Here is a 23995-nt window from a genome sequence, read left to right as displayed (position 1 = left end):
GCTTCCGACGTACTTAGCATGAGAGATGTGAGAGATTCTGGTCTGGGGATCCTAGTAGGCATGGATTGACCTGAGGACCAGAGGTACAACTATAGGGGCTCCTTGGTTTGTGGCAAGTGTGAACATCGGGCACTCACAATTTCTCTAATAAATCTCCCTGGCAGCCCTTAAGGCCAGAACAGCCAGACAGAGAAAGGCTTTGGGATTAGGGGGGTCTAGAAAGAAGCTTTGCCTCAAGTCAGATATTTGCACATTTCCTGTGTGGACCCATGCTTATTCAATAAGCATAGATTTTGAAATGCAGCAAGATGATCTGTCAGAGACAAAAGGAATGTGTGTGAGAATAATAGATACAATTTAAAATGTGTTAAGCAGCTGTATGGGATTGAGGAAAATAATGACAGTGTACAGGAAGATTGTGTAGGAGATAATGTATCTTGAATGCTGAATGCTGGGATTATCATGCTATAATCCCAGGATTTACTTGATGGTGGTAGATCTTGAATGCAGACAGGTTTCTCTCAGTGACAGCAGTAAGCTATGGTTATGGCATGGTTTGTGGGGAGGAAGTGGGAAAGACTGCTACAAGAGAAATTTCAGGTCACAACTGATAATACAATCTAGAAGAAGCTTCTTAGTCAATCTTAGATCTTGTACAAGAAATTATATTTTGCATAGGCTTGGTCTGAATGCTGCAGTCTCCCACCATTGTTACTGTTAAAAGTTCATTATCTCTAAAATATATTTTAATTTCTTTCAACTACAGAAAAGAAATATTTACTGAATGTGTCTGGCTCTATTTGACCTGCAGAGCCTAGTTTTAAAATGAGATATCATTAAAACATCTACTAAAGTTGGTAAAAGCAGTGTTTTTATATATGGTCTTACATGGTTTTGCTTTTGTGCTAAGACACCTCCTCTGGACATTACACATCCTCAGAGTTCTTAAGAAGCTGAACAGAATTTTCCCCTCAATATTCAGCAGAGGAGCTAACAGAACCACAGCAGCTGTGAAAAACTGATTCCTTCACAGGAATGATGCTTCCCATGAGAACATGGAAGATGGGCCTCATGTCGTGCATCTGATGCCAGTATAGTGATGCTGCTTTGGCAGGCCAGGGAGTTGTCAGCCTTCATCTCAGTTTGCTGCTGTATTTCAAACTGTTCCTTTGTTCCTACCAGTATTTTGAGCTTCTCACTGTGACACCCAAAAGGCTATGCTGTGAAAATAAGAAACCAAAGCCCTGGTGAGCTGTTTTGAGCTTTAGCTCAGCATAGGTCCAGCAAACACCAGTTTCTTTTGTTTGTGCTGTTCTGCCCAAACGTTGTTACTGACTGAAGGGGCAGGGGGGAGCTAAAATTAATGTAAGTTTGGAAAGGTTTTTCCTGTGTTTTCCGCAGATAGTTAACTTTCCAATTTTGCGAGTTTCTTAGCTCAAAACTCCTAGAGTTGAAATCACCCCAATTGTGAATTAACTGGTTGCATTTCTAAAGTTAGAACTTGCCTTACTAAATTGTTACTCTTGCTTCTGAAACCAGATGCTGTGGTTAAATGTTGCTGGCAGTTCACGGAATTCAAAATGTTGAAACACATGTGGAGGCAAAAAATAACTGGGTTTATCCTGGACCAATCTTTGTTATCCTTCGAGGACAGAGGAGGGAGAGCACTGAGCTGAGCCACTCCTGCTGTGCTGTCTGCCATATAGGATATCCGAGGGGTCAGAATCTGTTTGAATGGACCTTGAGGGAAGATTAACCCTTGAATTTGATAGAAAAGGAAAATAATGATGAGATCTTTGGGAAAGGGTTGGGCCTTCCTTCAGGACACAATATAAAACAAGCATATTTTGGGTTTTTTTTTCCTTTAGTACTTTGTGTCTTGGTGGGTGTGATTGGTTTTTTATTGCCCTTTAAAATTTACCTTTTGTTTGTTACATTTTAAAAAAGAAATGTTGAGCCTGGGCTGTGCTTATGGTAGTAGCTTGGAAATAACTCAACAGTTTTGATTTCTTGGGCCTTTTTTAAATGGCTTTGGTGGAATACATTCTGAATTGATTTGAAATGGTGGAGTTTGCTCCAGTGATGTTGGTCCTCATCTACAGGACTTTTTAGGATGGTCAAGGTGGATGACACCTAAATTTCTGATGGTTAAACGAAAAAAAAGATCTCTGAACAACACAATAGGACAAGGACACATATTTCTTTCAGATGACCTGATCTCAGTGTTTCCTTCATAGTTTTGTAAACTAAGGCCTATTCTGGATTTTGTCTGCCTTCACTTTGACAGTAGCTAATGTGGAAATTGACAATGACTATTTACAATGTTATGTGCCTTCAGGTAAGTGAATGGTTTGAATTTGACTTAATCCTACTTCCTTGCCTCTGAAATTTTAGTGAGTACTAATGATTCTGTCGAAAAATCTGCAGTAGACAGACTTCTATAAAGAAAATTCTCCTGGGATCACTGTTATAAAGATGGCATTTGCTTGCATTTTTATTCCTATTTCATGGGGATGAATAATTCAAAGTGATTATTGATTTCCCTTCCTCCCCTCACCACATCCCTACCCCCTATTTGTTTGTTTTCCCTCTCTGGCTTCATCTGAGCTAGATCTTTGCAGGAAAGCATGTGCTGCAGTGCTGATCTTATAATACAGGAGAGCATAAACTCAGGAGGGAATATGCCTGAAATGAATGTCCTGTTTGATCCATGTCTGAAGAATATTTGCATATTTCTCAAATTTTTCCTTTTTCTTAACTAAGCAGATTACAAGCAGAAAGTGTCTAGAAACCATTACATCCTAAACACGCACACAATTTACTAGCATTAGTTTGTAGGGACTAACATTTTATCTGTTTAAATTTAAAATATACCTGAAAGAGCAATATCTGTTCTGTAATAATGGCATATGGTTATTTCTGTGGTGTCTTTGCATTAAGTAGCAACTAGATCCTGTCACTGTTAGTTTTTTCTAGAATTTTCAGCTTGTCTTCAAACCTGGATTCATTTTGAGAGAAGTCTTCAAACAATGCCTGTTAAAACTGCCTGAACCTGACAGGTAATGGGTTCTACCGCCTCACAAAATGTGTCAGAGCTGTTTTGTATTGCTTACGTAAAAATGTCTGCATGTCTACATCTTGGTTTCCAATTCTAAATGTTATACAAAAAAATGAAGCACCTCTGGTGGTTTTATGAACCTGTGGTATGGGTGAATAAAAAATATGCCTCTTTTTAGGCAAGTCATGTCTAGTCAATGTCACAGCCATGTAAACATGGAATTATATACAGAGTGTTGTCAACCTTCCCAACTGTATGTTGTCTTGGCAATTTTACTTGTGCCACTGCCAGTACTAAATTCCACTCTGCCCTCTCCACAGCCTTCCTTTTGGTTTCTCTGCCAGCCTTAGCTCCTGCCTGCCATTTAGCAGCACCTACATTATGATGCCTGTTGCCTGTTGCCTCTCTCTTAAGATTCTGCTGTGATTTTTTTGTCAGAGCTGTCCTACCTTGTCAGTAGAGCATTGCAGCATTTGCTGCCCAAACAACAGGCAGGGCACCTGATGTTATTTGTGCCTCTGGAATGACACTGCTCTCCATAAGGGTGTTAGCAGCCTTTGCACCCCTGTGCAGGCCTTGAAGACAGAGTTAAAATAGCAGGTTCCCAGGAATCCATTTTTGGGGCAGCTGGTACCTTTTCCAACAGGCTGCTGTCCGGTTCAGGGCAAGAATGGGATCTGAGGCAGTTAAGCATGACTGGAAGGAGAAAATACCCTCTGCACAAAGAGAAACCTTGCACTAGGATTTGGCTCATGTAGCTCACATTGCCTTGGTTGCATTTCTTTCTTACTTCCAGTGGCAGACCTGGCTTGTCCCTTCTCCTTTGCTCTCTGTGTCTGATGGGCAATGTGGGAAGCTTTGGTTGTGACCAGGGGTGCCTTCATGTAGGCTGAGAAGTGCAGCCAACTCTAGCGCTGGCAGAAGGCGTGATAGATATGTGCTGCTTCTTGGAAATGCCCTGGGAGAAGTCTCTTCTTTGAGCTCAGTGTAATTAGGAAAACACTAGGGTTTGTCCCAGCGTCACTAAGCAATCACTGGGATTTGATCCTGTCCCCCTCACTCTTGTGCCACCCTCTGGGTGCTGAGGAGCTGAGCTGCACTGTGCAGGAGCACACTGCTGCTCTCACTGTGCTCTGGGATTCGCCTCAGTCCCTCTGCTCCTGTTCCTCCTGGCCTTTTGGTACTGCTCGTGTTTGCTCCAGTTTTACAGCCTTGATTTATAAACCTCCTTATCCTTTCCACTGAGAGTTCTAGACAGGTCATCTTCCGTTGTTTTCCCTAAAGGTTTGCAGTTGCTGAGTTAAATTAGGATCACCATTTTTAAAACCTTATTTTCTGGGGCAAGAAGGACCAGAATGTTGCCACTGAAAACTCACAGGGTTCCTGAATTTGTTTAAAGTAGGAATTGGAAAAGAGGTTGGTAGCAGGTGCACACAGTCTCTCTGGGCCTGCATTAGGGATGCTATTACCACAACAGTAAAACCTTACTTGAAGAAGAAAATGATACAAAACTAAATGGATTGGATGACTTGAGATTCCCACCTTTAAACTTTTAAAATTCCACATTAGGGCTGTTAATTCTCAATAGCTCAGATAATAAACACTTCTTGGGCCCTGCAGCATCAGAAAGATGAAAACATCATTCTCCAATTAAGGAAGAAAAGCCTAAATATGTGATTGTATTGTAATAGACAACAACAACAACAATAATAATAACAATATACAACTGTACCTGCAAAGCTACCTAAAAGAATAAAATACTTTAGGTATTAAAGGTTACTTTAAATAGAACTACACTGACAATCAAAGGGTTGTCACAACATTTCAGAAATGGTTATTTAAAAATAAGAAAACTTGACAAAAGTGGGAAACACCTTTTTGGTCAGAATTTAAGCTAACATACAGATTAAAAAGATACATATACCTGTAAATAAGAAAGGAGATAGGAAGACTCATTGAACAGTTGCAGAGAAAGATACAGTATTCAACAAAAATGAGTCCTTTAAATGCATCCTAGTACAGCCTGTAGAAAAGAGTAAAAATTGCTGTAAAAATCACTGTAAAAATTGCAGAAATTAAGATAGCCAAGAGAATTTGGGGAGTGATTTGCCAAAGACTTGAACAAGTCATTGGTTCATTTGTTTGATTGAAAGCAGATAGCGTGTGGAATCAGTAACTGGATAGTCTAAGCAAAGCAATCTTCCAAATGCAAACAAATCCTTGTGCTTCTGGGCAGTTTTTTCTGTCCTGTGTGCTGTCTGCTCTTGGATGTGCTGTGATTGCCTTGTGCAGTGAGAGCTTGAAAGCTGGGATGCAGACTAATGGAGAGGTCAGTAGGACTCTGCATTTCACACAAAGGTGTGGGGAAATAAATATATTTTACTCAAAATAATATCTGGGCTATGTCTGGGTCAGGCCATGGTTATTCTTTATCCCAAGGTTCTCAGAAGATAGTATATTCTTGATTAGAATATATTTTCTTATTAAAGCCTTTGGCCTATAGTTTTTTAGAAAATCAAATGTTTTTGAGCTTGAGATGGTAGGCAGCTTGGAGTTTTCGTTTAGAGAAGCATGATCTTTAGACTCACTGTAAGACTTATGCTTTAGCTGTAGTTCTTGATATCTCATACATCATAAAAACATACAGCCTTCATTTAAATAAAACTGTTTTAAACATCATAGTAGAGAAAAACATGGAGACATGACCATGGCATTTGAAAATAACAGAAAAACATTTCAAGAACTGGCTTTTTATATTTATGCTGGCCTAGGGAAAGACCCTGTCTATAGCTTATTATTATTTATGATCCAGGATATTCCTGTCAGTGTGATACTGGCTAAGGTGTGTAGTCATTAAATAAGTGTTCACATTTTTAACAATTTAATTCCATGTTTAATTCCATATCCTAGTCAGAAAGGAACTACACCTAACATCACAGGAAGCTTTGTGGCCTTTTCAAAGCCATGAGGACAGGGAACAGCCTAAAGACAGGGTCTTTGTTTAAAACCATAGTTGTCAGTTTGACAAAATGGAAAAAAGTGGTTTGAGGCTTTTTAGCATAAATAGGGAAACCCTCCCTGTCTCTTTCTAATTCAATATGTAAAATAAATCTATCCTTGGATCATAGAATAACAGTGTCTTTAACCTTTCATGTTTGAGTGGTTGTTGGAGTTGAACCTCAAAGAGCCTCATCTTAGCAGTGGTCCTGGTGCCTGCTCTGTGAGGTTCCATAACTGTCAGGTGAATCTCCTGATCTCCTAAAGGACTGAAGAAATGGAAATTACCTTGATCATAGCTCTAGGTCTTCCTGGTAGAAGCTCAGTGCCCTTTTTTCAGGAACTGGAAGAGCCTTGAAGATAGGTGAGTGCTTCCCTTACTAGTTCCCTTTTGCTTCTGATGACTATTTTTAGGTTTATTGCTAAATGTTGTTTTCTTTAAAAGCTAAAAAGAAGAGATTATCTGCAGCTGCTATCTGATCATATGAAGGCAGTGGGGCTGCCTCAGAGAACATGTGTGCAGGAGGCTTCTTAGGCCACTTAAATAACAGGTGCATGGTAAAAGCCGCAGCTACTTTAAGAACCTCTTCAGTTTTGAGAAGTGTTTTGCTGGTCAAACAGTACACAAATGCCAAGAACTGTGCTTTGTGAAAACCACCATACCTTGTAAATTACTTTTGCTTTGTAAACATCCACTTGCAATGTATAAAAATATGCATTTCAGTTTGCTGGGGTGTGAACATGTAACTAAGAGTGGAAAGTGAGAGGGGAAACTAGAGACAGTAGATGCACCTACCTTCAGACATTAATTTCATAGAGATAGCTGTTTCTGATGTAAATTCTCAATAGCAACTGGACGATGCAAAATTTTTGTGACATTAAGAAGTATTTTGAAGCAAAAGAAAAAAGAGCACGACATATTGTTGAAAAAATATAGTTTCCTTGTAAAATAAGATCATGGATGGAAGATAACAAATTGGTCTGTTTATATATTAAAAAAGTTTTAATGCGTTTAAGGATATCCAGCTAGTTCATACTTTAAGTTGTACTTGTGTGAGTGTTAATAGGAAGGGATTTTGAAACAATTACTAGTATCAGGAAATGTCCTGATTAGACAGTAAAATCTAATTTTGCTGCTTGAAATAGAATATATCAATATTAAAAAAAAATCAATGCAGAAAGAGATCATGCTACTCCAAATATCCTGCTAGGGGCTAAATTTGATCACTGTTGTAGTGGGTGTAGAAATGGAAAAGGCTTGTAGAGTTGTGTGTCATTGTATGAAATGGCCTGGGGTATATGCCCTTCCTGAGTGTGCAATGGGAGCTGCCCTTCTGGAGTGCTCTGAAAAATCTGCTGATGGCAGTGCAGTTTCCAGTGTGGGTCAGTTCCAGAGCAGACTGTGTGATCCCCTCCCTTCCTTCCTGCACCATTGGCACTGCTCTCTGAAGTGACAGACATATCGCAGTGTTGTGGGTTCATTAGAAAAGACCCCAAGAACTGCCTAAGGGGTGAAATTGTCCCTGGGCTACCCATCTGGGGCAGTTCTTGCACTGAAGTGGATGATGTTAACTCAAATATTAAGAAGCCTAGCTTATATGAAGCAGTAATAGCAAATACATCCTCCTGCTTTGTCTTCAGCACTCCTACATAGCAGCACCTTTAAGGTAATATCCTTTGCTCACCTGGTGCATCTTTAAACTTAAAAAGGGGACTGCACATTTGGTTTGCAGTCATCTGCATCCCCACCTCTTTACTTGGCTCTTTACTTCTGACTCGTTTTTTACTTTGACTATGCAAAACTCTTCAACTAGTGTTATACTGGTTATAGTGGGATGACAGGTACAATGGGTAGTGATAATGACCCCCTCTGTTTCAAAGAATGTCCATTGTAGTGCACAGGGGACCTATAGTGTGGAGCTATTTTCTTCATAGTTTGTCCTTTGAGAATATTTTAACCTTTGGTCTTTTTAAAATATGATGCAAAGTTACCTGTCCAAAACATACAGAAATTTAAGATGTTTGATCCAGTGCATTGATTTTTCCTCAGGTTTACAGATATTTGCCACTGATTGATGTCATCTGAAAGCTAAAGAAAGGAAGGTTCTGATTTGGGGTTTTTTAAACTTTTAAAACTTAAAATTCTGTGATATTTCTATTTCTGAGCATTGCATCGTGTCTGACAGTCCTTCCAAAACCACTGAGGGAGACCTGCTGTGCAGCTGACAGGCGATCTCCAGCTTTCACATTAATTCTGGAATCTAAAGTAAGCCAGCATCATGTGTAAAGCAAGCAGGGCAGTGAGAACGATTTCAGTTTTTGCTGTGGGGAAAAAATCAAAAAAATCACTATTGCCAACTAGCACACCATGAAGTAATCTGTATATTCCAATGCTGGACTGGGATGCCTGCAACCAGCAAAGGAGAAACAAGGAGGCACAATTATTTGCAAGTGCCTTGGAGCTGATGCTGATTATGAAACAAGTTGCGAGGTTCTCAGAAAACAATGTAAACATTTATCTGAAAACATGCTGGAAATAGGTCTCCAGAGGTTGAATATCTGGTATTCTTGCCTCACTCATTGGCATTCATTGTCTGTCCAGTGTGGTCCAAGCTCACCACTGGCCCGTGTCCGTGCATGAGCAGCCAGGTGCTGGTGTGTGGTGCCAGGCACATCTGTCCCATAGCAGGGGTGCTTCGTGTCGCTCGTTTTTAACTGGAGGAGCAGCTCTGCAGCTGGAGTCCGACGTCAGGTTCCAGTTTGAGACAATTAAGCCGAAGGCGCCTAAGGTGGGATGGAGAGCAGCCCTCCGGGAGCCCGTGAGGACGGAGAGGCCCGTGAGGCCCAAGAGCGATGTGAAAAGCGTTCTGGCAGCGCCGAACCCGTGTTGGCCGGGCTCTGACCTGTGTCGGGTATTTGGGAGCGCGGGCCGCGGTTTGACCCTAGTCGGGTGTTTCGCAGCGCGGGACCGGAGCTCGGTGCGCGCCGTTGCCCGGAGATCGAGAGCCGGGGCCTCTCCGGGCCGGCCGCGGAGCAGCGGAGCAGGCCAGGCCGCCCGTGGGGGGCCGGGGCCGGCGCTGCGGGCGCTCCGCGGCGCGCAGAGGGTTAAAGCGTGCGCTCGGGTGGGGCCGCGGCGGCGCCTCCCCCCTCCGTGACACGGCACCGCTCGCCGCAGCCCGGGCCGGGCCGTGCCGTGCCGGCGCATCCTCCGCGCTCAGCGCAGCCCGTCGGCGTCGCTTCCCGGCAGGATGGTAGGTGCATCTTCCTTCCCCACCGGCCTGGGGAGAGCAGCGAAAGGTGCCGGGGCGGTCGGGAGTGAGGAGCCCCGGTATCGTGGAGGTTGCGGGATGGAGGCGGCGGCGCTTTGTTCGCGCTCGGATGCTGCTCGTTGCTTTGGAAGACGTTGGTCGGCCGGGGAGGACGGGCCCTTCTGGGGAGGTAGCGGGGGATGTCGGTGACGGCAGGCGGACCTGTCCGGGCTCTGCGCTCCTGTGCGCGGTCCCGGTGAGCTGCTGGGGCTGCGCAGCCCCGGCAGAGTCGCAGGTGAGCAAACGCACCTGCGCGGAGCGCTCATAGCGGGTGCGGGTTTATTGCCTTGGAATTTGGGGGGTTGAGGGGGATTAGTGACAAGAGGGGAAGGTGACTGCGGATGGAGCTTGGAGTTTCTATGATCTGCGGACCTTCCCCCTTCTCAGCTGTTTGTGCTCGAGTATAGGAACAAAACCCAAATTCCCCAGCTGCTCAGCTGTTTGCTGCGCTTGTGTCCTTAGCTCAAACACAGAGAAGAATGTATGAAGATGGGTTTAGAGAAGAATTTGGAGAAAGTATTCTGCCTGTCAGGAACGTAAGGAGTCCTGCATCATTATGTTTTATCCCAGTATAGTTTTCTGACCCTGAGGATGGTGTGCTGCTGGAGAACGGAGGAGGTGGTACAAGGCATCTCACAGATGCTGCCTTTGGGCAAGGCTTGGTAAAAGACAGCATTAGCTTCTGTATCACCGTTCAGCTGATGCTGGAATGAGGCTAATACCAGGCAGGAGGGGGGAGGGTTGTTAAGGTGGACTGTCGCGCTATCGATTTGATGGAAGAGAGATACAAGGCCTGTCTTCTTTTGCAATTTCTCTGTCCTTTGGTGCTGCACACCAGCATATGAGTAGTCTTGAAGTAGCTGAAGTCTGACTTCAAGCTTCACAACACTACATGCTTCCAATACAGGAAACCAAAAAGCATCCAAATGTGTCCAGTAGGTGGGAGAGAAAAAAGGGAAGGTTCCCCTAAAATGTGAGTCATGCAGCCTTTCTGTGGCAGCAGAAGGAGAAGATGTGGCCAATCTTGGAGCTGATTTTCATCCTAGTAGGCTATAAGCAGGGACTTTGTGCTTAAGAAGTGAGAATAACAAAATGCTTTCTTTTTCCTAGCAGTAGTCCTTTGTCATCCCTCACCTTGCTGGACTGCCCTTGTAACACAGAGGGATAAGGGGCCAGCTGTCTCTTTATCATTAGCTCTCCTGCATTACCAGTGGTACTGTGTGATGATGATACTGCTGCAGTCACAGACACATGAGGTTCTATTTTAATAGGGTATCTCTGGCATTCGTTAGTGTCGCCACCAGCAAGCTTCTTGGTAAAAGTGTTAAATTATCTGTATGCTAGAGCTGAAATGTGTTGAAGTATTTCAAAACATGGCCTCTTCTCTCCAGGGTTCAGAACTAGAGGAGCAAGAGCATGGTTTGGCACTTTGCATAGACTTGGGTATGTGACCGTGAATATCTGTCAGACACTGTTGTTTTGGCTAAGAGGGAAAAAGAGAACAAGCAAAACCTTGTAAATCAGGGAGGGAGCAATGAAAAGAAGTCAGTAGAGATACCAACAAAAGCTTTCTTAATATAGAAGAGAGGGGGCTGCGAGCGATCAGACTGGGACTGTCAGTGATTCGGGAGGGGAAAAGGAGGGAGCTGTAATCACTGTGTCATTGATCCTACAGTGAGCTCGGAGGGGAGGAGCATGGCTGCTGCACACTCACACACGCAGAGACACACGCACACACACACTGCGGCAAATTCTGCAGCTGGTGCCTGCTGGCTTGTGACTGCAGAAAAAACAAGCTCCGGTTCAAATTCTCTGATCTCAGAGACGAGGCTGTTTCTATTCCAAGTTGCTCTGGTTCCGCTGTGAAAAGCCCTGCAGGCTGGGCATTGTTCCAGAATGACGGGAATTCCTCTTTCTTCTGATGGGGTAGGGGCCCTTTTGCTGTGTCAGGTCAGTACCCTCTCTGTCTCCTTGATGGCTTCACACTGGTTGGCTGCATCCAGACTCTGTTTCTGTCCTTACAATTTCTCCAGCAAGTAGTTACTGAGTTGGGACACATTTTTTTCTCCTCTCCTTTCCTTTTCTGTGATCTGGCAAGGCCAGGCTGTGAGACCTTCTGCCCTACTCCCATTCTGCAGATAGCGAGATGTGTAGCTTTGCAGTAGTTTCTTTCCTGACAAAACAATCTACCTCTTGTCATGTCCTTTTGCCACTCTTCGTCATTGTCTGTCATGCTGGCATACCTGAGTCACATCTTCAGCAGGTGTGGTGGTAAAAGGATGGTAGACTGGATCACAGGAGCATGGTGAGCAATTGCCAGCTTTTTGGTGAAAGCAAGGAAGCTGCATGTATGTGAACAAGAGGTGCAATGTGTCTCCAAGGGGCATGGCTGGACACCAGGGGAGGCACAGAACAGTAGTTCCTCAGCACGAGTTTCTGTGGGATGTGACTTGTGCTCTTTGTACATGGTCAGACACAGACCTTCCTAGGTAACTTCTGGGATGCATCTTGCAAAGGAAGAAGAAACTCAGAAGCAGATAAAGATGCAGTAATAGATTCTTGTGATAGGCGTCTGAGTACAGAGATCTTGGTGGACGCTGCTTCTAGCAGAGCCCAGGGTGCTTGCGACAGGCATTATCACAGACTTTCCACTGCTCCTTGATGGGCAGAAGAGAGGGCCCTCCAGACCTTGAGAGGAGATGCTATGGGAGCAGTTCAGGTAGTCTGGTTAGTACACAGAGACCCGACAGTAGCAGCTAGCTTAAAACACAGGGAGTATCTTCCAGCCTGGTAGGCAAAAGTACCTGGGGAAGAAGGGCAGCTGATAGAGACCCTCCATCAGCCCAGAAACTGTGTATGGAAGGAAGGAGAGCAAGCTATGTGTAAATGAATGCCTAAAATTTATTCTGGGGGGAATTTACTGAGGTGGAAAAAATATTTATTTTTCTTTCCCCCTCAAAAATCATGAACGTGGTGGACTCCAACACCAGCACAGTAGCTGTTGACAGGAAAGATTAGAGAAAGTATTGAGATAGTTTGGTTCTAACTTCTTAGTTTGTATTATTTTTTTCTCCATTCCCTTAGAGGTGCTTGGGTGCACAGTATGAATTCCTCTTACAAATATACCTTCTATATTTGCCGTAAACACTTTCCTTCTAAAACATTGAAAATGTTTCAATTAAACATTGGAATTAACAAGCTTCTGCCAGTTTTTTGCGAGCTGGTGGAGCAGGCAGGGGATCAGGGTCAGTGCCTCCATGGGAGCAGTGCGCACCTGCTTGTCCTGCACTCCACCTCGCACACCAGCTGGCAGCACGTGGCTGTCCCTGAGCACGCTGCCACTTGCACAGTTGGGAGCTTTGGCTCACAAGGGGAGCTGAGAGTAGGGCAGTGGACAGCAGGGAATGTGGAGGAAGCTGGGATTATGGTGGTGGAACAGAGCAGGGTGGACACACAAAAAGCAGCCTTCATTAGTTCATGCTTTGCTGTGCCTCAGCTCTGTGGCTTTTTACCTTTGCTTCACACTAAAGAAATGGAGATAAATTTCTACATGTGGTGACTTTAGATCAGTTTTCTTCCTCTCATAGCTTCCTCTCCTGGATCTCAAAAGTTAGTATTGATGGCACAGTTAGTTATGTATCCAGCTCTTCAGGAAGTTTCTGTCCTTCTGATGCCTTATTCACAGATGAACATGAGCACTAATCTCCTTGGCCAGCAGGTTCTTAGTTCTCCTGAGACAGCCCTTGAAGTCTTGCTCAACCGATTTCTCAAATGCATAGAACATTACTGGGTTGACTTGGTTTTTTGGTTTTATTTTTTAATGAGGAATACAATTTGGATTAATTTCTGCGTTTCTGAAAAGCAGCATTATCTCAATATCAGTATTTGGAAAGATATTAGTGAGCCCTTTCTTTCTTTGCTTTTGAAAGTAAAGGCTTGAATATTTCCTCCAAGAAGTTGAAGGCTGAGAATCACCAGCTAAAGGAGTCTTGCAAATCACAGAGGGGCAGGATTCAATATGCATATCAGTTATCAATACATAGCTACAAAGCTACTGAATAACATTTGTCTCTCTTTGCACATGTTACTGTCACTCATGCACCTTCTTGCGAGGCACTGAAGTCTTTGGCAATGTGCTAGAACCTACCTCGGGGCTGTAAAAGTTCAGTGCTGTTTTTCACAATGTGCTATAGCTACAAACAAACTGTGTTTAAGAAGCATGGCAGCATAACTGGCTTCCTCTATTGACTTTCAAGCTGAGAAATTCAGTTAATTGCTTTTTCACTTTGCTAACCTTTTATTTCACTGATATCACCTGTCCATTCTCTATTAAGCTTCAGTGTCAAAATTTTAAGTAATTGAAGAGAAAAACTAGAAGGAAAAGACCATTAGTAGCTCCCTGTTGAAAATTGTCTGAGGAATGTCGGTGTGTCCTCAGAAACTCCAGATGTTCTTAGAAGAGAAATGGGCAAGAAGCCAGTGATTTTTCTTCTGGGTGACTAGATTTATGTTCTGAAAAGCTTGCTTAAAATGGACTAAGAGGGGTAAGTTAAGTTGCAGCACATAGACAGAAATGCAGACACTACCCAAGCCATGTAAGAAGTCAATGGCCTCCATCAAAAATTACTCCTTTGCACAAGGGTAAAGCATTGGATAGGGTGGCTCTCTGCGCCTTTGATCCACGTAGCGTCTTTCTGAAGAGTCAGCTTGCAGGCTGGTAGGTATAATATGTGTTTTGGCCCAGTTCTTGGTTGCTAGATTTATGTGTCAGTTTCATTTGTTACGGCTTTTCTTTCTTGCTGTTGGTTCACACTCAAAGGCAAAGACCATTGCTAAGGAAGAGGGAGGCATCGGAGCAAGAAAGGCTTCCATGCCCGCATGGATGTGAGGGAACTGAACAAGTACGAGGCCCTGAGAGAAGCATTTGTGGTGATGGAAGCCTCTCTTGGTCCTTTTTATTCTCCCTGGTTAGTAAGTTCAGTTCCTGATTCCACTGTGTAATCTGCAAGCTGAAAGGGACCTGTCTAGATGGGGTGGCATTGGGAAGCAGGGGCTCCTGAGGTGGAATAAGACTTGAGTGAGCTTGTTTCAAGCAGACTGGTGAGAGGCAGTGGCTGAGAGGACATAACGAGGGGAGGATGGCCTGGACTACTCTGCTGGAAACCGCCTTGGCTGCTTGCAAGGCCCTCTCCCTTCACTTCTAAATGGACAGGCCCTGTGTTTGCTGGCACAATGGAGAGGAGACCTTGAAGTTCTCCACTTTGAAATAACTTTTTGTATCATATTCATTATTGTTGTACTCCACCACAAACCAAATCCCAGGAACACAGACCACGCAGAGGATCTATCAAGGGTCACCTAGATCCAGGAGTGCAAAGTCAAGATGCAACAAAGAAAGCTGTTGGCAGAGGAGAGCTGCTTTTTCTCAAGGGCTAGCAAAATGCAGTCCTGTGCTTCACCAACCACCTCAGCCACTTGGAGTTCACAGCTGGTTTAATATCTGTATCTTCATGGGGGCTGACATCCAGCAGGTCATCCTAAAAACAAGCAAGAGAGAGAAGAAAAGCTACTTGGAATGAGACTGTTAATAGTATGCAATAGGGATGAGGTTTAAAGAGTCCAAACAGTTGCTGTAAGTCAGAGGCAGGACTCTCTTACAAACATATGGCATCTCAGGAGGAAATCTCAGAGTTATTTTCCTGTGTGTGCAGTCATCCCCTCTTTTATACAATTAAGTTCTCCCTACCTCAGGCAGTTTATTGTCATATTGATCAGCTGAGGAAAAAAAAACCGATAAATAGAACAGATCATCATGAGCTGCTGTGCCTCCAAGCCAGTCAGAGTCAGTATTACCCAGATACTTCTCAACCAAGAGAAACATGCAGTTTTCTTCAGTCTGTGCTATGTTCTTGTTGTAAGAGCATGTGTTAAGGGATGCATATTCTTATAAAAATTAAGAGATATTAAGCTATCTAACTTCATGACTTACAGGAGTCTTCATCTCTGGAACATGGAACAGGATATCTGCCTCATGCCAATGGGAGTGGTTTTATGGAACTTCTGTTTCAGGGACTTCAGCAACTCCTAGCTGAAGTCTAGCTGACACAGGAATGGGAAACATTAGTTTGGTTTCCAAAGGGATCAGCTGTAATAAGTCTGTCAGGGCTTGGTGGAGTGAGGACACCAGATACGAGGGTGTCTTAAGTTGTGTTCAGATTTTCTTTTGTGGATTTAGCTGGACACATTTAAGAAGTCACAGCTTCAGCTGCTCACAGCTGGAGGCCATGTCTCTGTGCAGGGCTTCATTCCTGGTTTATGTGAATGCCACACACTGTTCCTCAGCAGAAGGATACAAGGCCTACATGAGTCAGCAAAGCTGCTGCAGGGAACAGAATATTTTTGTGGCCAATCTAGCAGCTGACAAACTAGGTAAAACTGCTCACCTTATCAGTTGTCTCAGTGGTAGTATAACTTCCAGTTGCAAGGCAGTAAAAATATGAGAAATTATTTCCAAAGTGAGTACCTGCATCTTCAATTAGTGGTTCTAAAATGGCTGAGCTATCAAATTGCTCCTTAGCATAAGAGTGAGACAGTATGTGCAATTAGGGAGCAAAGAGATGGTTGCTATGGTTGACATGGTATAGAAATAGAGGTTGCCTGGGAGAGGAGCTCTAGATGGCATGAAAATACCACAGGGAGGAGGGAAGATGGGAAGCACAGGCAAGTGGTTAGCAGAAATATCTCCTGGGATGTGGCAAGTGCCCACAGCCTCCCACACCTTGAGGAATATTTCATTTCCTTCTCTGCCCTGCTGCTGGTTCACCTTTGTAGTAAATGCCCAGGAGGCAGTCAGTCATTTCACAGAGCCTGCTCTTACCTTAAAGCATGAACAATTCTCCTGGCTTGCAGTAATGGTATGGGAAGGTGAGTTATGAAATATCTCCAGCATTACACATAAAAGGAAACCTGAGAACACTTTCAGATTCCTCAGCCCTCTTCATCCTGACAGATTCAGCAACATTTCTAGAAACCAGATCTTGTTCTCCTTCACTGCTGCCTGGTCCTCCCAGAGATATTCTTCTTTCTACTGGCTATGTTCTTCCTTTCTCTGTCTATCCTAGTATGGTTCTCAATTAATTTTACTTTTTCACTCTGTTCCTGTTGAAAATCTTTTTTTTCATTTGTGGAGCTATCTTGCTGACACTGTCTCCTTTCTTTAGCTTCTTAAACTAAGTTCTCTGATTGCAGAGTTCTGCAGCTCTTAAGGCTTTTGCTCTGCCTCTGAGCTGTTCTGAAGTTTGCTTTTTGTGTCCCAAATCAGATGCTCTCTTCTTTTGTGGTGTTAGTACCTCACAGCTCCCCTTACACTGAGGGAGCTGGATTGCAGCAGTGTTTTGTGGGAGTGTATCTGTGACTGGTTGTCCTGTTTGTCCTCCTGGAGACAACTGTGCGGTGTTGTGGTTGGAAGCTTGAGGTAAGCCCTCAGAGGAGCTCAGAGTGCGTCACGGCTCTGCTCTGGCTCCCTGGTGCTCCTGCCCGTGCTGAGTGCTCCTCTGCTCAGCACTCCTGTCAGGGCTGGCTGTAAGCCCTGCCGCCCTTTGGTCCAGGTGCACAACAGCAGAGCGGAGACCCTTGGTGCATGTGTGGGCATCGTGTAGAGAGGCTGCTCCTCTACCTTCTACTCAGCTTCAATGTCACTGGAATATGAGCAATAGTGGTCAATATGCCACGTGTACCCCAAATTCCCCTCAGTCTGCAGCTGGGATATTAGCCGAAGCCAAAGCCAGTATCTGGAGATTTGCCCTTGTTAACAGGCATGAGTTGGTGTGGGTGTGCATTCAGTCTGAATAGAATGCTTTGCTTCATAAAGATGTTTGAATTATCTTCCTTCTCTCTGCACACTGCTTTGAGCTTTCCTGTGCTTTGTTTATTCAGTTCCTCCAGAAAAGGCACATCTCCTATTGCAAATCCACAGGACTTTATTTCAGTAGTGCTGTGTTTTTAACTGTGTGACTTGGTATCTCAGTGTGAAAAATCATCAAACACTATTTTGAAATATTCATAAAAAATAAAAACTCTTACATATAGTAATACCTTCCTGCTTAAACACCATTGACTTCCCCTCCTTTTCTAGGTGCAGTTTAAAATCCCTCATTTAATGCTCTGGTTGAATCTGTGGCCTGTTTGGTGATGGTTTCAACTGCTCCACAGGCAGCATATGGCTCTCTTCCCTGGCCCTCCTTGACAGGGGCTCAGCACTTTGCTGCAGTTTCTTGCCTCCCAATTTTCAGATTATTTTCATATTTCTGTTAAAAATATGTTTCCCTTTGCTGGTACACAATGAATTTCTCAGAAAATCACTAAAGATTCCCTTTAAGGAGAAAGATTTTTTTATTTAGCTATTGACAAATAAATATTTCTCTATTTCTGCGGCGTGTTTGAAGACCCAAAAATAGAAAGTATATAAAATAAATCTTAACAGTAGATTTTTTTCAGACTATGAGAGGCAGAGCACTTGCTGCTAGACCACAAAGCACTATCTGAAGCCAGAGTCTCATCATTCTCAGATGCTGAATCACACCAGCAAGCTAAAACTACAGCACTTTCCCAATAATCTTACGAAAATAAGCAGCTACTGCAGCTATCACATGTTGTGTCAGGAGGGAAGGAGGCAGTGAGACAGCCCTTTTGCTGTGATCCCTAGTGATCTGCCTAAGCCCTTTGCTCTGCTCATCTCTGGAAAAGCAACAACAGCTGGATGTGCCCAGGATTTCTGGGATTGCTGCATGGCCTCAGGCTCCAGAAGGCAGTGGTCAGGCACCAGTGTGCACAGCAGCCACCCACCTAGGACTCAGAGTGTCTCTTAGCCTTTGCTGGGGGGTTTCTGCCAAGTTCTACCTGTATCCCTCACCTGATGTCTCTCTCCTTACCTTGCCTGAGAGTCTCCTCTCATCTGGCAAAACACTGCCATTAAATGGCAAGGAGGAACAGAGGGGGACTTGTCCTGTCATTGTGATAAACACATCCAGGTCTATTCCTGGGGTGCCGGAAACTGCGTTCGAGTTCCTGAGCTGGAACCAGCTCATGAGGACCTGAATGGTGAATCCACAGTTGTTGGCTATGTACTGGCTGCCAAAGCAGACTTGTGTTTATTTTTTAACACCTGAGCATACCTCACTAGCTGGCAGAGCTCCTAGGTGTGTGTCAGCCAGAGCTGGTCCCACCTGCCAGCTGTGCACTGTTCAGGCTGTCTGCTCAGTGCTTCCAGCAAGGGCACGCTCACTGCTTTCCCACCTGCCAGCTGTGCACTGTTCAGGCTGTCTGCGCAGGAAGGAGCTGTGCAGTGTGATGGTGCTTCCAGCAAGGGCACGCTCACTGCTTTCCCTCGCTGCTGGGCGGCGTGGGGCAGCCCTGCTCTGCCACAGCGGAATGGGGCACAGGGCTGTGTATGTGCGCAGACCCTGCCCAGAGCTCAGTGCAGAACCTTGTCTGCTGTTCCTCTGGCCTTTACAATCTCCCACCAAGGAGCTGTGGCTTGCCGTACTTGGTACAGTCCTGGAGTGCTGGTGAATGACTGTGTTGTTTCATTCTCTGAATGGACACCATTTGGGGCTGGATCCTTTTTCTTCCATTGGCACTGAAGAAACTGCAGTTGGAGGCCTCACAGCCTCAGAATGAGAGAGACTGTTACTATCTCTGTTATTATGTAATTTCAGAGTGAAGGAAATGGCAGTCTTTCAGCTTGCAATAGCTCTGCAAATGCATACACTACAAGAACCCTATGCATGGTTTCACTGTCTTCAGAGATGGATTTTGTTCAGTAAACATCAGGAAGACCACATGATCCCAGGTTCAGCTCTTTGCTGAAGTGTAGCAAAAAGGTACTGAGCCATAGCAATATCTAGGATCTTCTTGTTAGAGTATTTTCAACAGTGTCCCCTTGAAGAGGGATGTTCATGTCAGCTAAGACAGCCAGAAGTGAGGTAGAGTTGGTTTTTAAACACTGTAGTTTGTGAGCCTTGATAACATTTTCAGACTCCAAAACTTCTGTATTTTTTATCAGTGTATTATTGGTGTTCACTTTACAGGTAGAACCTGGCCTGATAAACCTAAATAATTTTAGGGACAAAGAAGGGGGGAAGGGTGTGGGAAGGCCTAAGAGAGGTAATGAGGGATAAAGAATGCATCTTGGGTGGGAAGGGGCTGATTCCTATATGGTCAGACAAGCAGTCTCCATCCTCTGGATGGCAAAGATGTGGGAGCTCTGCAGCCCAGATTTGGACCTGCTATCAGACAGGTACACAGACTGGTAAGTGAGATCTCTGCCCTGAGTTTTCTTTTACTGGCTAAACAGTCCCACCTGACTTCTCCTCTCATTGAGATGTGCCAGTCCTTTTGGCTGCTATGTTCATTCTGATTTGTTGTACTGGTCAGAGCATCATGACTGATTTCAGCACTGTCACCTGAAAGTCACCCAGTGCTCTCACCTAAGGCATCATTTCACAAAGGTGAGAAACCGGGTCCTGCTGCCCTGACACTTGATCTCTGATTTCAGCATGGTGAGCTCTAAGTGTGGTTCTTCCAGTCATGATTAACAGAATAAGACCTTTGAGATTTGATGGTCTGAAAGATTAAAGAAAATAACAAGCAGCATCTTGCATAGCCATCCTTGACAGCTCTTCAGACTAGCTCAGAATTTATTCTGCAGCTACAAGGGCTTTAGGTGTTTCCATTTAAAGCAGCAGAACACAAGGATCTGTGCTGTCAGCATGACCTCCTTTTCTGCCTCTACAGCCATCTGTCTGTTTGTAGGATCATCTCTCTCTCTCAAGCATCCTGTTTGTCACAGTTACCCCAGTGCCCTGTCCTTTCTTCCAGCCTAGCCTGACCTCCACAGAAGAGACCTCTCTGCCTGACTGCTGAGCACTAAACCCACAGCATCTGCTCCCCTGTTCTCTCCCTCTGCCTCTTTGCAGGTGCAGCCCTGAATGGTTAGTTCATATCCACTCCAGAGCCATGTGGCTTTGCTCTTCGCTTGCTATCCTCTGCCATAACCAAAGAAATTCTACACTCAAGGGACCATATAGTCAGAATATGTTATTTTGAAGGGACCCGTAGGGATCACCAAGTCCAACTCCCTGCTCCTCACAGGTCTAGCTAAAATTAAACCATGACTAAGAGCATCATTCAAATACCCCTTGAACTCTGATGGGCTTGGTGCTGTTGGCAATTCCCCAGGGAACCTGTTCCCATGACTGCCCACTCTCTTGGTGAAGAACATTTTCTAATGTCCAATCTGAACTCTGTTGATGCAATTTCATTCTATTTCCTCATGTACTTGTGCTGGTCACCAGAGAAGGGAGATCAGCAGCTTCTCCTCTGCTGCCCTTCTTCAGAATGCTGTGAACAGCAACAAGGGTACCTCAGCTCTTCTAGTATGTGAGCTACACATAGTAATGCCATGAGTCAAAACTACTTAAAAGACAGACATCAAGTTAGCAAACAAATATATGGTCATCTTTGTGTGGCATTCAGAGGTAAAGTACAAGGGCTTCATGATTTCCACTACTAAATACAAAGTTGATCAGTACAGTAGTGATGAAGAGACACGGAGATGGCTAAATTTATAGATGATGCAGTTACTGACATGTAGGAAAGTCTGTGAGGAACTTCAGCAACTAAATTGCACAGTCATGGTGTCCATTAAATTCATTGTCAAAAAAAAACAAAGTCAAGCACACTAAAGAAATTAAACCTTCTAGACTCCCTAAAAGCACTTAATAGTTTCATGGCAGGGTGGAATTTGGATTTCACTGTGTATCCTAACTGAAGATCTTTATTTGGTGCAAAGCTGATCTTAGGTTATGTTATGATGCATAAAAAATAGGGTGGGGAATAATACAGAAAATACAATAATGACACCCTGTGAATCTTCTGTGCTCCTTCTTGTATACTTCTGTTCTTGCTCATCCTAGTGGCCATAGGGATAGATGATAGCAGTTCCTACGGACTAAATAAACTCTGCTCCAAAGAAACCAGTGGTAAAGACCAAGGGCTTTCTGCCTTGGTGGGGGCATGATGGATGGAAATATTTCCTGCAAGTGCATGTGCACAAGGATCATTGCAGAAATCAGAATGTGCCTGAATACACAGAGTGAGGGTTCATACAGAATGAGAAACACAATGCTACTGAAGAGAGGATATTTATTTAATGTAGCAGCTTCTGAGTATAGTTGGAGAGGGGTCAGGGATCCCTGACAGGGTTGCACAGGGTCAGGGATCTGTGTTCAGAATGTATCTGGAGATGAGCTGTGTCCAGATATTTGTTCCAGGTAAATTGAAGACAGCAGTCTTCAGGAGCCTGAGAAGGATATTCTTGAACTGGTCAGTGGAATGGAGGGATTTTCTCATTTGCAATGCACACATTTCACTGTGATGGAGCTCTAATAAGGACAAATGCCAGGAAGTGACCTGAACAGCATACTTCAAGCCCCCATATCTGCAATGTCAGTCATACCACTACACATTCCTGGTGCATATGGTTTTTGGCAGTGAGAGGAATGATGTGCCAGGCTGTGTGTTTAAATCCTCTGTCTGTGCAGCTGCTACCACAGGCTGTACAGAGAAAGTGGCCAGCAAAAGGCTTCTCAGCCTGAAAAGCACTTGGATTCACAGAGCCCTTAGCCGGGCATGGGCTGCCTTAGGGCACTGTATTGCTGCCTTACTCACAGTTTGCAGCTCAGCCTGGAGTTCATGTGCTGTTCTGTTTTGCCTCTGAATTTAGTTAAAAAAGAGTTTGGGGTATTGGCGTGCATGGGTCCATTGGTATGGAGGGAGTCCATGTTTCTGGAAATGGCCTATCTGTACAGCTCTGCTCCTGGATCGTTCTGAGAATCAACTGCTGCAACTGAACAGAGGGAATCTACCCTGCAGTATGCCAGGAGCAAAGTTATGGAGGGCTGCAGTGCTTCACAATGTCACAGAATTGGCTAACTGTAGGCTGGAAGGGACTTCTTGAGATTGTTTAGTCCAATCACATTTGTTTAAGAAGGGTAAGCGAAAGCAGATTTCCCAGGCCTGTATCCAGTTGTGTTCTTAGTATCTCTGGAGATGGATGTTCCACAACCTCTTTGTACAACCTATTTCAGTATTTTACCACTCTCATAGTAAAAACAGTGTTTTCTTGTGTTTAGATGAAATTGCCTATGTTTTAATTTGTGCCTCACATCCTGTCACTGAGCACTACTGAGAGTGCCTATCTTCCTCTGCTTCATTCCCTCCCATCAGGTATTTATTTATTCATATTGAAAATATCCCCCCCCCAACACACACACACTCAGCCTCACCTTGTAAGAAAAGAATTTAGTCCCTTAATCATCCTCACAGCTCTTCACAAGACTCAGTCGTTCCCCATCTGCCAGCAACTGCTGGCCCTGCAGCTTGAGCCTTCTCTTTCTTGCCCATCTGCAGGGGCCATTCCCCGGGGGTGAGGGGCTGCCAGCAGAATGCTAACAGCCAGGCTTTGTTCACAGCCTCAGCTGCCTGGGCTGGGACCATGGCATGGCACTGAGAAGCAGTGTTTTCATGCCTGTTAGTGCTGCAGCTGGCCCTGCCACCAGTGCTGCCTGGCCGGCCAGCAGCCCGCAGGCCGTCCCCCGCAATGGCAGGGCCTGGAAAGGTGGGCACAGGTGGGCACGGTGACCACACTGCCCAGGAGCCCTCCCTGGCGTGTGGCACGAGGCAAGGCTGCTGGTGGTGGTGCTGTGCTCCACACAGGGTTCCCCGGGTGATGTGGGTCACCACTGCTAAAATAATGTCTGGGCTGTGCAGGCACCACGGTGGCAGAGGCTGCGTCACTTTATGCCAGTAGCAATGTTGACTAATGGGGGCAGATCACTGCTGTTCTGGATGCCCTGAGCAGCAGGACTGGAGATCTTGGCATGGGAGGGCTGTGTGGATGCTGCACTGTGGATCCATGGAGATCCAGGGTGCTCCTTGTCAGCTCTTCTGGGACATCAGCAATGCCCTCACAATTATCATTGCCTCAAGGATTACTGGGGCTTTGTTTCTTCTGGCTGCACAGAATGCCCCAGGCCCACCTTCCTGGGCCCTCCTCCCACCTTCCCATGCCCATGGCTCACTTGCAATGTCCCTTCTGGGCACAGGAACTTGCTTCCCAGTGTCTCCAGCCATTCCACATCAGTGCCAGAAATGCCACTGAACTCAATGCATTTTGCACAGTGATGGTTTGGTTTTAGTCCAGAGGGGTGATTTTTAGCCAAACTGAAAAACAAGTTCAGAAAGCAGCTAGAGATGCTGAGTACAAATAATTCTGCTGAGACCTTAGCTCTCTTTGGGCTGAAAGCTACCTTCTGGGCTTATCTGTCTGATTAATTGCTAGAAAAACATTCCAGTAAAGTGAGTTTGATTTAAAGCTATGCTTGAATATTGACCTTCCATCCTTCCAATCCTTTCCATCCTTCCACCAGATTGATAGAGCTATTTTAGAAGAACTGAGATCTGCCTAAAAAGAGGCAATGGGAGGTTGTGGAGGGTGGAAAGAACATTGTCAGGAAGCAACAGTTGTCTGAAAGATGCAAAATAAAAATAGTTGTTCATTTTCAGTGAAGAT

At 44.7% G+C, this 23995-nt stretch overlaps 1 protein-coding gene across 2 annotated transcripts in view; it reads left to right on the top strand.

Moving 5' to 3' along the window:
• MAP1A (microtubule associated protein 1A) overlaps positions 1–23995 on the top strand; it is a 46640-nt gene that overhangs the window by 6492 nt on the left and 16153 nt on the right. The window contains exon 1 of one of the 2 annotated variants that reach the window (XM_064722597.1): positions 9196–9306. The exons of the other annotated variant lie outside the window; for it this stretch is intronic. The gene's annotated coding sequence lies outside the window, so the exon portion shown is untranslated. Of the gene's footprint in view, positions 1–9195; positions 9307–23995 lie in introns of those variants that run through there. 2 annotated transcript variants of the gene reach the window in all.

This window comes from Zonotrichia leucophrys, chromosome 10 (genome assembly GCF_028769735.1).
Source record: "Zonotrichia leucophrys gambelii isolate GWCS_2022_RI chromosome 10, RI_Zleu_2.0, whole genome shotgun sequence".
NCBI lineage: Eukaryota > Metazoa > Chordata > Aves > Passeriformes > Passerellidae > Zonotrichia > Zonotrichia leucophrys.
Note: the sequence above shows the minus strand (reverse complement) of the source record. Positions and strands in the feature narration are given on the sequence as shown.